A 14,054-nucleotide genomic window follows, 5' to 3' on the forward strand; every position below is an offset into this window, starting at 1 on the left:
AAAGCGCCAAAAATCCTATCCCTCGGTGTTAAAAACACCTTAAGTGCACAAAGGCACCACATACTATTTATTCCTTGTGTACATAGACACTTATATATCTCCTTCCTCATGCTTAAAGCATCAATAAAAATTATATGGACCATAATAAAATTCCTTTTCTATATTCCAAACATAATTAAACAATTAGTTTGATTAAACATGCTCTCTATCATGCCATAAATAAATATGTAGTCCATATAATCATGCCAAAATATAATCTTCCAATCCATAAATCATCACAAATAATTCATGCTTCACAATTCAATCACCAACATCAATAATTCACAATTTAGTACATAAATCTTAGCATGATACTACTTTCAATTGATTGAAATTAGGCCTAGCATGATTCTACATCATCAAAATATGCTAAGTACGCGAGCGTACCTTGAATATGATCTTAAAATCGCCACGACTAGTAAAAATTGCTCACTTCGAAGTCTCCTACACATTAAAATTATAATAGAGCATTAAAGTCCACTCTAAACAAATTTCCAGCAATATATACTATTTTAAAGCCCTAAGTTTGTGACAGGCTAAAGTCGTATCACCTAATCAAAAATAATTACCTAAGTCCACTAGCTTATGCAGATAGGGAAGTGGGGTCGAATCCATAGGGAAACAAGTCTTTCTACTCCTAATTAATTATTATAATCTAAATTATTAAAGTAACCAATATTTTTGTGAATAAAATCTATGCTACGAAGATTATGAGTAAGGAAAGTAATAGGGAAGAATTCAATAATAATAAAGCCTAGGGCATAGGTTCACTAATAAACAATATTCCAGGGTAAAACACAATAATCAATCATCAATGCATTAATTAATCAGATCGTAAAGGGCTTTCGCTACGTATTCCAATCACAGGGTTAATATACCGGTATTAAATCTCATCTCTCGAATCTCGACCTAACCATTTATAAATTAATCTGCCTATTGAAACTAAGCCTAAACATCAATTCTCATCTCTCGAATCTCGAATCAATATTGCTAAACTCATACAATTAAACCTGGCCAAATCTAGTTGCATAGCATTCAAACAATCAATAGGAAATCAATTAAGCATTAACAATTAATAATCATAAAATTACCCCTTCATATTATTTATTAGATCCCCATAAACCCTAGAAAGAGAACTACTCAGACATAATTAAAGTTAAACAAAACATAATAATTAAACAAGACATAAGTAATTGAATGAATAAAAATACTGAGATTAATAAGAGAGAAATCGTACCAAGACGGCGGAATTACAATGGAGATTTAGGAACAAGAGAAAATAAGTTTAGAGAGAGAAAGTCTAAGTAGAGAGAGAAGGAATTAAAACTAGAGTAAAGAGAAGTGAAAAAGAAGTATCTAATCTTGCCTAATAAAATTACATTAATACTAAGCAAGAATTATTCGTTAAACAAAACTGAACGGAAATAATTAAATCCCAAAAGCTACACGCGCCCGGTCGGGCAGTGGCTCGCCCGACCGGGCCCGCCTTTTCTTCTCATGTTGCTTTCTCGCGCCCGGCCGGGCGCGTGCTCCGGGCGCGGGCTTCCTCAAGCGGTGTCTCGCCCCGCCCGGCAGGGCGCGCCTTCGGGCGGTCCATGGTTGATCCGGGCGAGGCTTTTTAGCCTCGGGCTTCTTCCCTTGGGCCTCCGAACTTGGCCCAAGTGCCTTGTAACTCCAAAACTGAGCCCTTAGTCACCGATTTGCTACCTCCAATCGGTCTTGGGCTATCAAAAGTGGTCGCGGTCTTCCAACATTTGTAGATGCTCCTCGAAAACCCGGGAAAATGCTCCAAGTACGCAAATTCCTGCAAAACTCAAGCAAAACTACAAAAACACTGGAAAACACAAATTAGTAATAAAAGTGGCTCGAAGGAGCCAAAAACACTACTAATTACGACCAAGGGACGGGGGTAAATATATATATAAAATGAACACATCAAACTCCCCCAAGCCAAACCTTTGCTTGTCCCTAAGCAAAGAGCTCCTCAATGAACAATAAAACATGCCTCACCCCAATATAAAAATCAAGCACAAACGATTCAAGGCAAATCAAGTGAACATGCTTCAAAATCAACCAATCCTATCCATCTAATCACCCTTCTTCCCCAACAATTGTCAAGTAGAGCAAACCACAAGAGCATATAGAATTCAAGACTAGTGCTCACACACTCAACTCTCATCTATGAGGCGAGTAAAAGATGTACTCGATCGCTCTCCATCCCAACCCATTTAATGTGAACAATGCCCTCCCAAACTCACAACACTCGTGTGTTTAAAAAGACATACACTCAACCTAATAGTCGACTCGGAATATGTCAAGTCATAACTTGCATTGATAAACAACACTTTCACATTTACACAACTCTATGCACAAGGTCAAAAGGTCTTTTAAGCTTGTAATGTAAGGCTAGGGCGAAAGGGTAGGATAAATTTGGGAATATGTGAGAGAAAAGCTATGCTAAAAGGGAGCCATATCCTAATAAACACACGACCAAAATAATGATCATAAACATCTCCAACAAAACTAACTCCAACACAAATCCACCAAATATTCTCCAATCATAAAAATCAACCCAATACTTACAAAATTCACTCATAAAAATATGATAATATATAGACTAGAGTGAATAAACAAACTTTGAACTCAAACTCAAATATTTACAATAAAACTCAAATTTTTTCCTTTTTTTTTTTTTGATAAACCTTCACTTAGACAAATTAAACATCAAACCTTTTTTTTTTTTTTGCTCTTTTTTTCATTTTTTTTTATTGAAGTTCACTTTCTTTTTTTCAAATTTCTCACTTTTTTTTTTTTTTTTTTTTTTGAACTTGTTCTTTTTTTTTTTCTTTTCCATCACACTTTTATTCTTTTCAAATATATACACTTTTAAACTCAACAAAAACAAAAATATGATCAAGAACAAAATACTTCTCAAATCCACCCAAACTGTGCAAATAATGTGCACACTACAAACTCCCTCACCTCACTCACTAATAGCTCCCCTAAGCCAAGCTTGGGACTAGTAACCAAAGGGCAAACATGGCTTGTAATGTGGCTAATAAACAACAAAAAGTCAAGGCAACAACATGGGTAGCAAGAAGGGAACAAATGTATCTAATATCATCTGAAGGCTACCTAAAAGAACAAATGCCTTCGTCCTCCACATGTGCATAATAGTGAGTTATGAAACACTACTCATCGTTGCAAATCAATACTCAAATTCATTGACATACCAGGAACTAATCACACATTCCTAACCAAATCAACTAGTCAAGCACTATATTCACATGTAGTTGGGCAAAATTGACGCATGTTTAGGAATCCAAGTAATTAAACTTCAAATCATGATCAACAAATCCACAATGCTCAAAATCAAATACCAAGAATCAAAACAATTTTTTCTCAAGTACGAGGCACAGGGAAGCATGATTTACAATTCATTGGTTCGTATTTTTTTATTTTTTTTTTATTTTTCAATTTTTTTGTATTTTTCAAATAAGGAAAGCAATAAAACTAATCTAGAAAGCAATAAATCTAAACTAACAAAACACACCAAAAATAAATAAAAATAAAGAGAAAGGAAGAAAAATATATACCAAATCCAAAAATCTCCCCCAAGCCAAGATCAGACAATGTCCTCATTGGCTCGAGGCTAGCCCAGCTGGCTACTCGTCCTCATCCTGGTCCATCCGTGTGGACCCACCTGCTCCACCACTGGAACCTGCACCATCTGCACCAAAAGAGCTACCACCAAAATAGTTAGCATGGTAACTCCCCCCCGCCGGTCCCCCAAAAGGTATGTCCTGACCGTACCCATGGAACGAAGAATAGTCTGTGTAAATACTATGGGCAGTGGGATCCCTATCGTATCCCTGAGGTGGTGGCTGGAACCAGTCTGGGTAAATAGCATCGTCGGGAATGTTGCCCCGACGAGCATAATCATCATAAATGGGGTAGAGCCCCCTACCCTGGTTCCTCTCTAGGTAGCCTAGCCTATGGTCGACGGACCCAAGCATCTGTCTCATATCGGTCTGGTTTTGCTCTATGCGACCTATGGCCTGGCCTATACTCTGCAAATCCCAAACTGGGTCAGAGTCACCATGAGGGACGGAATAGGACTGTCGGGGTGGTGAAGGTGGCTGTGGAATAGGCTCAACAACTGGCTGTGGCTGGGCCCGGGCTTGCTGTGGATCCTCACCCCTAGCATGGGCAACTAACAGGGTATAAGTGTAAGACCTGGGGGAAAAGCGGTCAGGTCGGGGTTGGGCAAAGGAAAAATAGGTAAGGGTTGTTCAGTCCCTGTCCTAATGCACCAATGGGTGACCTGGCTCCCGTCTACCCTCAACCACCCAAGCTCCTCAAGGTACCTAGAGGTAATGTAGGTGTCGGGTCCCATGTTAGTCATGCGGTGGGGTCCACTCTCTACAAAACCGGCCTTCTTGATGGTTATCCTAGTGATAATGCCACCAAGACGGATGGGGGTAGTGGCTTGGTTACTGGCCGTGACGTGTCTACCTAGGTGATGGATAATATACCTAGCTATGTTCAATTTCCCGAACCCAAACATATAATGGCCAATTACAGCTAATTCATTGGTCTGACAGTTATGGGGTTCGTTCCTACCTAGGAAACAGACACCGGCAAATCGTTGCCACATTTTAGGGACGGGGTGGTGGATCGGCCTAGCACTAGCATGTTATGCAGTTACAGATGAAATACCAGTTAGAGCAAAATAAACATCTTCCATTTTAAACTCGGCATTCCATTGACGATCCAAATCAGGTTCCAATTCAAACAATTTACAAAATTCCACAAAAGAAAGAGTGATGTTTCTATTATTAAGCCTAAAAATTAATTTCGGACCACTTTTATGATTTTGAATAACTAAGGAAGATAAGAATTCACATGTTAATTCACGGTATGTCGAATAATGCATATCTACAAATTTTCTCATACCAATATCATTTAAAAATCTCCTAACAAAACCATAAATACCTAAAGCTTCTAAAGTAGGGCGGTGTAACCACCGTGAGGGAATTACCTCGCGTCCGTAGAGCACCTCAAGCTTTTCCCGTTGCTCCGGCGTCGCGATCTTGATCGTTGGCCATTGAGCAAGTTGAAGAGCCGGGTCATATTGTTGAGATGATCCACTTGAACTACCCCCGAGCAGGTTTCTGGCCCTCTTTGCCGCCATTGTAGTGGTGGTCGAAAATTAAAGTTTGTGGAAAGTGAAAATTTTTGTTATAGAAGTGTAGAGGATGAAGAGAGGATGAGAAATATGTAAGAATTTTTGAATTTGGGTGAGAAATGGAGGAGAAATCTTAGAGAGAAGGTAGAGGATTTAAGGTTTTTAGAGAGATAAAGAATGGAGGAAGATTGGAAAGAAAGAAGAAAGAAAGGAGAAAGAGGAAAGAAAAGAGGAAGAAGAAGAAAAAAGAAGGAAGAAGACGGGGAGAGGTGTTGTTGCGCCCGGCCGGGCGGTCTGGGGCCCGGTCGGGCGATCTTCAACCGTCTAAAAAATTTCCTCGCGCCCGGTCGGGCGATCTTCAACTGATTCCGACCCTTTTCTCGCGCCCGATCGGGCGCTACATCGCCCGGTCGGGCGAATTTCTTCCAATTTTTAAACCTCTTCTCGCGCCCGGCCGGGCGCCTCACCACCGCCCGGTCGGGCCAATTTAAAGTCCGTACACGTCGCGCCCGGCCGGGCGTCACTTCGCCCGGTAGGGCCAATTTCAAGCTTTTCCAACCCCAACTCTCGCGCTCGGTCGGGCGAGGCTTCGCCCGGTCGGGCCCGAGAGCAAGGTTAGACGACCTAACTTTCTTCAAATTTTTGGCTAACTCTTTTCCTCTAATCTGTACCAAAAACTCATAAAACTCGTTAAATTCCCTCCTCTCTCCTCTCATAATAAAAAGAAGGAAAACAAAAATAAAAGCAAGTAAAATACGGGTTGCCTCCCGCAAATCGCTGGTTTATCTAGGTCCCGCACGACCTTCTTACATAGTGTTTTCAAGGTGAACTGGAACTGGTTAGGTGTAGTAATTCAACTGCACCTATTGTAGCCCCTTCATGATATACCTTAAGTCTCTGACCATTTACCTTGAACTCATTACCATTCTCATCAAACAACTCTACAGAACCAAACTTGTTGGCCCTTTTTACAGTGAAAGGACCCGACCACCTTGATTTCAACTTTCCTGGGAAAAGTTTAAGCCTAAAGTTGAACAACAACACCTTATCACCCTCTTTGAATTCTCTCGGAAGGATCATCTTGTCGTGCCGTCTCTTAGTCTTCTCCTTGTAGACTCGCGCACTATCATAGGACATCAACCTAAACTCATCAAGCTAGTTAAGTTGTAGAAGCCTCTTTTCCCCCGCTAGCTTAGCATCCAAATTGAGCTCCTTAATAGCCCAATATGCCTTGTACTCTAACTCCACCGGAAGATGACATGCTTTACCATACACAAGTCTATAGGGAGTGGTACCTATAAGGGTCTTAAATGCGGTTCTATATGCCCAAAGGGTGTCATCCAACTTATCACTCCAATCTTTCCTAGATTTTGCTACCACCTTCTCTAAGATGACCTTGATCTCACGATTAGACACTTCGACTTGGCCACTAGTTTGGGGATGGTAGGCTAACCCTGTCCTATGGTAAACACCATACTTCTTTAGGAGGGTATCTAACTTCCGCTCATAAAAGTGGGATCCTCCGTCACTAATTATGGCTCTAGGTACTCCAAATCTAGGAAAAACAGTCTTCTTGAAAAGCCTATGGACCACCTTAGCATCATTGGTAGGAGTGGCAATGGCTTCCACCCACTTGGATACATAATCTACGGCGACTAGAATATAACGGTTCCCCCTAGAAGAAGGGAACGGTCCCATGTAATCAACACCCCAAACATCAAAAATTTCAACTTCCAAAATCCCAGTTTGAGGCATCTCATGCCGCCGCGAGATGTTGCCAGTCCTCTGGCAAGAGTCACAAGCCTGCATAAAAATGTTAGCATCCTTGAACATGGTGGGCTAGTAGAATCCTGACTCATTTATCTTGGCCACCGTTTTAGAGGGACCATGATGTCCTTCATAAGGTGAAGTGTGGCAGCTAGTGAGAATACCATGTACCTCCCATTCGGGAACACACCTGCGAAATAATCCATCCGCACACTCACGAAACAAAAAAGGATCATCCCAAAAATAATGTTTAACATCAGAAAGGAATTTCTTTCTTTGTTGGTAGGACAAGTCAAGAGGTAGAGTACCACCCACTAAATAATTAGCAAAATCAGCATACCAGGGGTGTTGCTCTACAACTGCATACAGGTTGTCATCAGGGAATGAATCATCTATAGGAAGAAAATCCTTACCCTCATCATACCTAATTCGTGACAAGTGATCTGCCACTACGTTCTCTGCACCCTTTTTGTCCCTTATTTCAATGTTGAAATCCTGGAGCAAGAGAACCCACCGGAGTAGCCTAGGCTTTGATTCAGCTTTGGCTATCAAGTACTTTAGAGCTGCATGGTCAGTAAAAACAATAACTTTAGAACCAACTAGATATGATCTAAATTTTTCTAAAGCATAAATAACAGCTAGAAACTCCTTCTCCGTGGTGGCATAGTTGACTTGAGCCTCATCCAAAGTTTTACTTGCATAGTAGATAGCATGTAAAACTTTGTCCTTCCTCTGTCCAAGCACGGCTCCTAGAGCAAAGTCGCTTGCATTACACATGATCTCAAATGGAAGATTCCAATCGGGTGCACATATGATGGGTGCCGATATCAAAGCCTACTTAATCCTGTTGAAAGACTCAAGACACTCGTCAGTAAAAACAAAAGGGGCATCCTTAAGCAAAAGCTGAGTTAGTGGTTTAGCAATCTTAGAAAAATCTTTGATAAAACGGCGATAAAACCCCGCATGACCTAAGAAACTCCTAACTCCCTTAACATTAACTGGGGGAGGTAATTGCTCAATCACTGAAATCTTAGCCTTGTCCACCTGTATGCCCTTATCAGATACAATATGACCCAGGACTACTCCCTCTGTCACCATAAAGTGACACTTCTCCCAATTTAAGACCAAGTTGCATTCTTCACATCTTTTCAAGATTTTAGCCAAATTAATTAGACATGTATCAAATGAAGAACCATAGACGCTAAAATCATCCATAAAGACTTCCATAATAGACTCTATGAAATCAGAAAATATGCTCATCATGCAACGTTGAAAAGTAGCAGGTGCATTACATAAACCAAAAGGCATTCTACGACATGCAAAAGTGCCATAAGGGCATGTAAATGTAGTCTTTTCCTGATCTTCAGGGTGGATTGGAATTTGGAAAAATCCCGAATACCCATCCAAATAGCAAAAGAACTTATGATTAGCTAACCTCTCAAGCATTTGATCAATAAAGGGGAGAGGGAAGTGGTCCTTTTTAGTGGCGATTTAATCTACGATAATCAATGCACATACGCCACCCTGTAACAGTTCTAGTGGGAATTAATTCATTTTTATCATTTTTTATAACAGTCATCCCACCCTTCTTAGGAACCACCTGTACAGGACTTACCCATTTAGAGTCAGAAATAGGATAGATAATACCTGCATCAAGTAATTTCATAACCTCTTTCTTGACTACCTCTTGCATATTAGGATTCAACCTCCTCTGGGGTTGAATGCAGGGCTTGTAGTTGTCCTCTAAGTGTATCCTGTGCATACAAAAATCTGGGCTTATACCCTTGAGATCATCAATACTGTACCTTATTGCCCTTTTGTGGGTTCTGAGAATCTCTAGAAGTTGGGAAGTTTGTGGGTCATCAAGTGCAGTACTAATGATCACAGGGTGCATTTCCTGCTCATCAAGAAAAACATATTTTAAATGAGAAGGGAGAGGTTTTAGTTCAGGTTTCTTTACCTCTGCAGGTTTTGATTCTCGAACTAATTTTACTACCTTCTTGTTCTCGTTGTCATCAAGTTCTCCTATGGTAAGAGCTTTTTCAATAATATCCACCTCTTTACTCCAGATACTCGCATCACCTGTAGACAAATTTCCACAAAGTATTTCTTCCAAGGGATCCCTTGCAAGAATCTATGTCAAGCTATCATCACAAATATCATCCATTGTATCGATAACATCAATCAAACAACAATTTTCCTCAAGCATAGGACCTTTCAAAACTTTCCCTAAATTAAAAGTAATATTATCGTCACCAACAGATAGGGTTAGTTTTTCATTTTTAACATCAATAATGGCTCCTGCAGTATGGAGAAAAGGCCTACCTAATATAATGGGGATTTGTGTATCCTCAGCCATGTCTAGAACAACAAAATCAACAGGGATGAAAATTTACCAACTCTAACAGGGACGTCCTCTAAAATACCTAGGGGATATTTAACAGAACGATCTGCCATTTGCAAAGTAATATTAGTAATTTTTAATTCACCCATATTCAATTTAGAACAAATAGACGATGGCATGACACTAACAGAAGCACCCAAATCACATAATGCTTTATCTATGAAGACATTACCAATATGACAAGGGATAGAGAAACTACCAGGATCCTTTAATTTAGGAGGAGATTTATTTTGTAACAATGCGCTACATTCCTCAGTAAAAGCTATAGTTTCTACTTCATTAAAGGCCCTCTTCCTAGTTAAAATATCTTTCATAAATTTAGCATATGCAGGAACCTATGTAATAAGTTCAGTAAATGGAACCGTTACCTGTAAATTTTTAACAACCTCCAGAAACTTACCAAACTGCTTATCCAACTTAGTCTTTAGTTGGCGATTGGGGAATGGTAATTTGATAACTGGTGGTGCTTCCCTACTCTTCCCCTGGGGTGCATCCTTCCCTGAGGTTGTACCCTGCAATGAATCATCAGAAATATTAGTATCAGCAATTTTACCCTGGAGCCCTGCAGGGGCATTTGGTACAACGGAATCAGGATTAGCAATATCGATTAAATCAGGTTCATCCTCTTTGGGCATTTGGGGCCCATCGTAGTGTGAACCACTCCTTAGGGTAATTGCATTTGCATGTTCCGTAGGTTGAATTCCCTACGCTGGTAGGGCTCCCTGCTGGCGAGATTGAAGGGTAGAGGACAATTGGGCAATTTGGGTGTCCATGACTTTATTATGGGCTATAATAGAGTCAATTTGTTGGTCTCTACTCTCCATATGTTTTTGCATACTGGTCAGCATTGCCCTAATTTCTGATAAAGCAGGGTCAGAAGATGTAGTAGGGGCTTGTGATGGGGGTTTCTGGTTAGCATGATGGTGGTAATATTTTTGCTGTGGAGGGGGTGCTGGTTGTGGTTGTTGTGGAGGTGGAGGGTTTTGAACATTGGTGCTACGGTAAGATAGGTAGGGATGGTTCCGGTAGCCAGGATTGTAGGAATTGGAGTATGGGTTATTTTGCTTATAGGTTTGGAAAGCATTAACTTGCTCCATCGAACTCCTGCAATCTTGCTCGAAATGTCCTACACTTCCACAATTTTCACAAAAAGCATCATTAGCATTATTAGAAATAGCAGAAACATTAGCAACAGAATTAGGAATGTTAGTACTAAGGCTATCTAATTTCTGGCAAATAGAAGTAAGCTGAGCTTGCATAAGGGTTACTGAATCAACATGATGCTTGCCCTTGTTAGCATAACCTCTAGTATTCCCATATTGGGAATTATGGATCGCCATATCTTCAATAACCTGACCTGCATCATCAACATTTAAATTCATGAATCTACCGCTAGCTGCGGAGTCTAAAATTGTCCTTGATGCATTCCCTAATCCATTGTAAAAAGCTTGAATTAGCTGCCACTTTGCCAAGTTGTGGTAGGGACACTCCCTCTGCAGATCCTTGAATCTTTCCCAAGCCTCATATAATGCTTCATCTGGCTCCTGGGCAAAATTCTGAATGGCACTTCTCAATAAAGTTGTTTTCTCTGCAGGGTAATATTTATTATAAAAATTCAAAGCAAGTGTCTCCCGGTTAGTAATACCAAGTGCAGCTCTATTCAAACCATTAAACCACAATTTAGCTTTTCCACATAAAGAAAAGGGAAAAAGAATCTCCCTGATTTGGTCCTGCGTTACCCCATTCTGCCTAATAGTATTGCAATATTGACAGAAGTCCACAATGTGAAGATTAGGATCTTCACCCTTAGCTCCACTGAACTGCTTTCTTTCTATCATCGTTATAAACTGGGGCTTGATCTCGAACTGGACTCCCTCGAGATCAGGTGTAGGAGAAAGATGTGGAAAATCTGTCAGGGACGGCTGCGAATAATCGCTAAGCTTGCGAGGTGGAGGTGGTGGTGGTGTACCCATCTCTAATTCTGAATCAGAAGAGTGCTCCGAATCACTAGAGTTAGGTAATGGATTTCTAGGAATATCGTTACTCCCAGAACCTGCCAGGATCTGCCTATAAAGATTCTTCTGTCTATGGAAAGAGCGCTCGATCTCAGGATCAAATGGAATGTAACCTAATCTGGAACACCTGGGCATAAACAAAGAACTAAAAAGACAGATATTAGAACTACCTCAAAGAACTAATGTCCTTTGAGGCAAAAGGAAAAATAATCTAGACTACAAAAACAATTAGAAATAAAAATAAAACCGTTTCCCCGGCAACGACGCCAAATTTTGACAGGCTAAAGTCGTATCACCTAATCAAAAATAATTACCTAAGTCCACTAGCTTATGCAGATAGGGAAGTGGGGTCGAATCCACAGGGAAACAAGTCTTTCTACTCCTAATTAATTATTATAATCTAAATTATTAAAGTAACCAATATTTTTGTGAATAAAATCTATGCTACGAAGATTATGAGTAAGGAAAGTAATAGGGAAGAATTCAATAATAATAAAGCCTAGGGCATAGGTTCACTAATAAACAATATTCCAGGGTAAAACACAATAATCAATCATCAATGCATTAATTAATCAGATCGTAAAGGGCTTTCGCTACGTATTACAATCACAGGGTTAATATACCGGTATTAAATCTCATCTCTCGAATCTCGACCTAACCATTTATAAATTAATCTGCCTATTGAAACTAAGCCTAAACATCAATTCTCATCTCTCGAATCTCGAATCAATATTGTTAAACTCATACAATTAAACCCGGCCAAATCTAGTTGCATAGCATTCAAACAATCAATAGGAAATCAATTAAGCATTAACAATTAATAATCATAAAATTACCCCTTCATATTATTTATTAGATCCCCATAAACCCTAGAAAGAGAACTACTCAGACATAATTAAAGTTAAACAAAACATAATAATTAAACAAGACATAAGTAATTGAATGAATAAAAATACTGAGATTAATAAGAGAGAAATCGTACCAAGACGGCGGAATTACAATGGAGATTTAGGAACAAGAGAAAATAAGTTTAGAGAGAGAAAGTCTAAGTAGAGAGAGAAGGAATTAAAACTAGAGTAAAGAGAAGTGAAAAAGAAGTATCTAATCTTGCCTAATAAAATTACATTAATACTAAGCAAGAATTATTCGTTAAACAAAACTAAACGGAAATAATTAAATCCCAAAAGCTACACGCGCCCGGTCGGGCAGTGGCTCGCCCGACCGGGACCGCCTTTTCTTCTCATGTTGCTTTCTCGCGCCCGGCCGGGCGCGTGCTCCGGGCGCGTGCTCCGGGCGCGGGCTTCCTCAAGCGGTGTCTCGCCCCGCCCGGCAGGGCGCGCCTTCGGGCGGTCCATGGTTGATCCGGGCGAGGCTTTTTAGCCTCGGGCTTCTTCCCTTGGGCCTCCGAACTTGGCCCAAGTGCCTTGTAACTCCAAAACTGAGCCCTTAGTCACCGATTTGCTACCTCCAATCGGTCTTGGGCTATCAAAAGTGGTCGCGGTCTTCCAACATTTGTAGATGCTCCTCGAAAACCCGGGAAAATGCTCCAAGTACGCAAATTCCTGCAAAACTCAAGCAAAACTACAAAAACACTGGAAAACACAAATTAGTAATAAAAGTGGCTCGAAGGAGCCAAAAACACTACTAATTACGACCAAGGGACGGGGGTAAATATATATATAAAATGAACACATCAGTTTGTCAAAAAAAAAAACTACTCGTTGAAGTACATAACAGCAAAAATTATCCGTTTGCTAAGTCTATAAAACAGCAATAATCTTTGACAAAATTAAGAACAAAATAGTATATTTGAAATAATTAGGGCAACACACAAGGGCATGTTCTGATTGGCTGAACTGAACTTAATAGAATATTTTATGAGAGAAGGAAATTAAGAACGGAACTCAGCTGAACTGAACTTATTGGAGCTGAACTGAACTAAACTGAAAATAATCTAAAGAGAACAAGCCTTAAGTCTTCAGCCAATTTCCCCTTTTGCATGAAGACCTGCAAGAACAAATTGAAGTTACTCTTATGGAGGATCACATAAAGTTCTGCCACTGTAACAAATAAATTAAAAGAGCAATGCAGAGAGTTTCAAGAACAACGAAGCATCCACTCATGAGCTCAGGTTCATGATATGTCACAATTACAAACTTTTTAATGGATGCAGTTAATTTGAATGGGTTGACATGCCTCATCCACTAAAAATTCGACTACCAAAAACCACAATTTAATAACAATGATCACACGTCATACCAAAAGAATAGAAAATCATAAACACCAAATCAACGCAAATCAGAAGGCAAATAGCAAGACAATGTCTCTAAGATCCCAAATAAACCAAACCCTAACTCATGAAATCAACTTTTTAAAACCAAATAAAATAATCGATTTAATGAAGAAATAACAAAAAATTACTATAAAACCGTGCACATCTTAGTTGTTGGAAGAAAATCATTGTTTTTTTCCTTAATCTAGCTACAATCCAAGTGAATTTTACCGTTCAACCTTCACTGACTCACACCTGGAGCTGTCAAAAGCTGACCCGACCCGAAATACCGACCCTAACCCTAACCCGTCTGAACCCAAAAAAATGGCGACCCGAACCCGACCTAACCCGACCTGAAACCAACCCTAG

This window comes from Chenopodium album, chromosome 26 (assembly GCF_948465745.1).
Source record: "Chenopodium album chromosome 26, dcCheAlbu1.1, whole genome shotgun sequence".
In the NCBI taxonomy this organism is placed as follows: Eukaryota; Viridiplantae; Streptophyta; class Magnoliopsida; order Caryophyllales; family Amaranthaceae; genus Chenopodium; species Chenopodium album.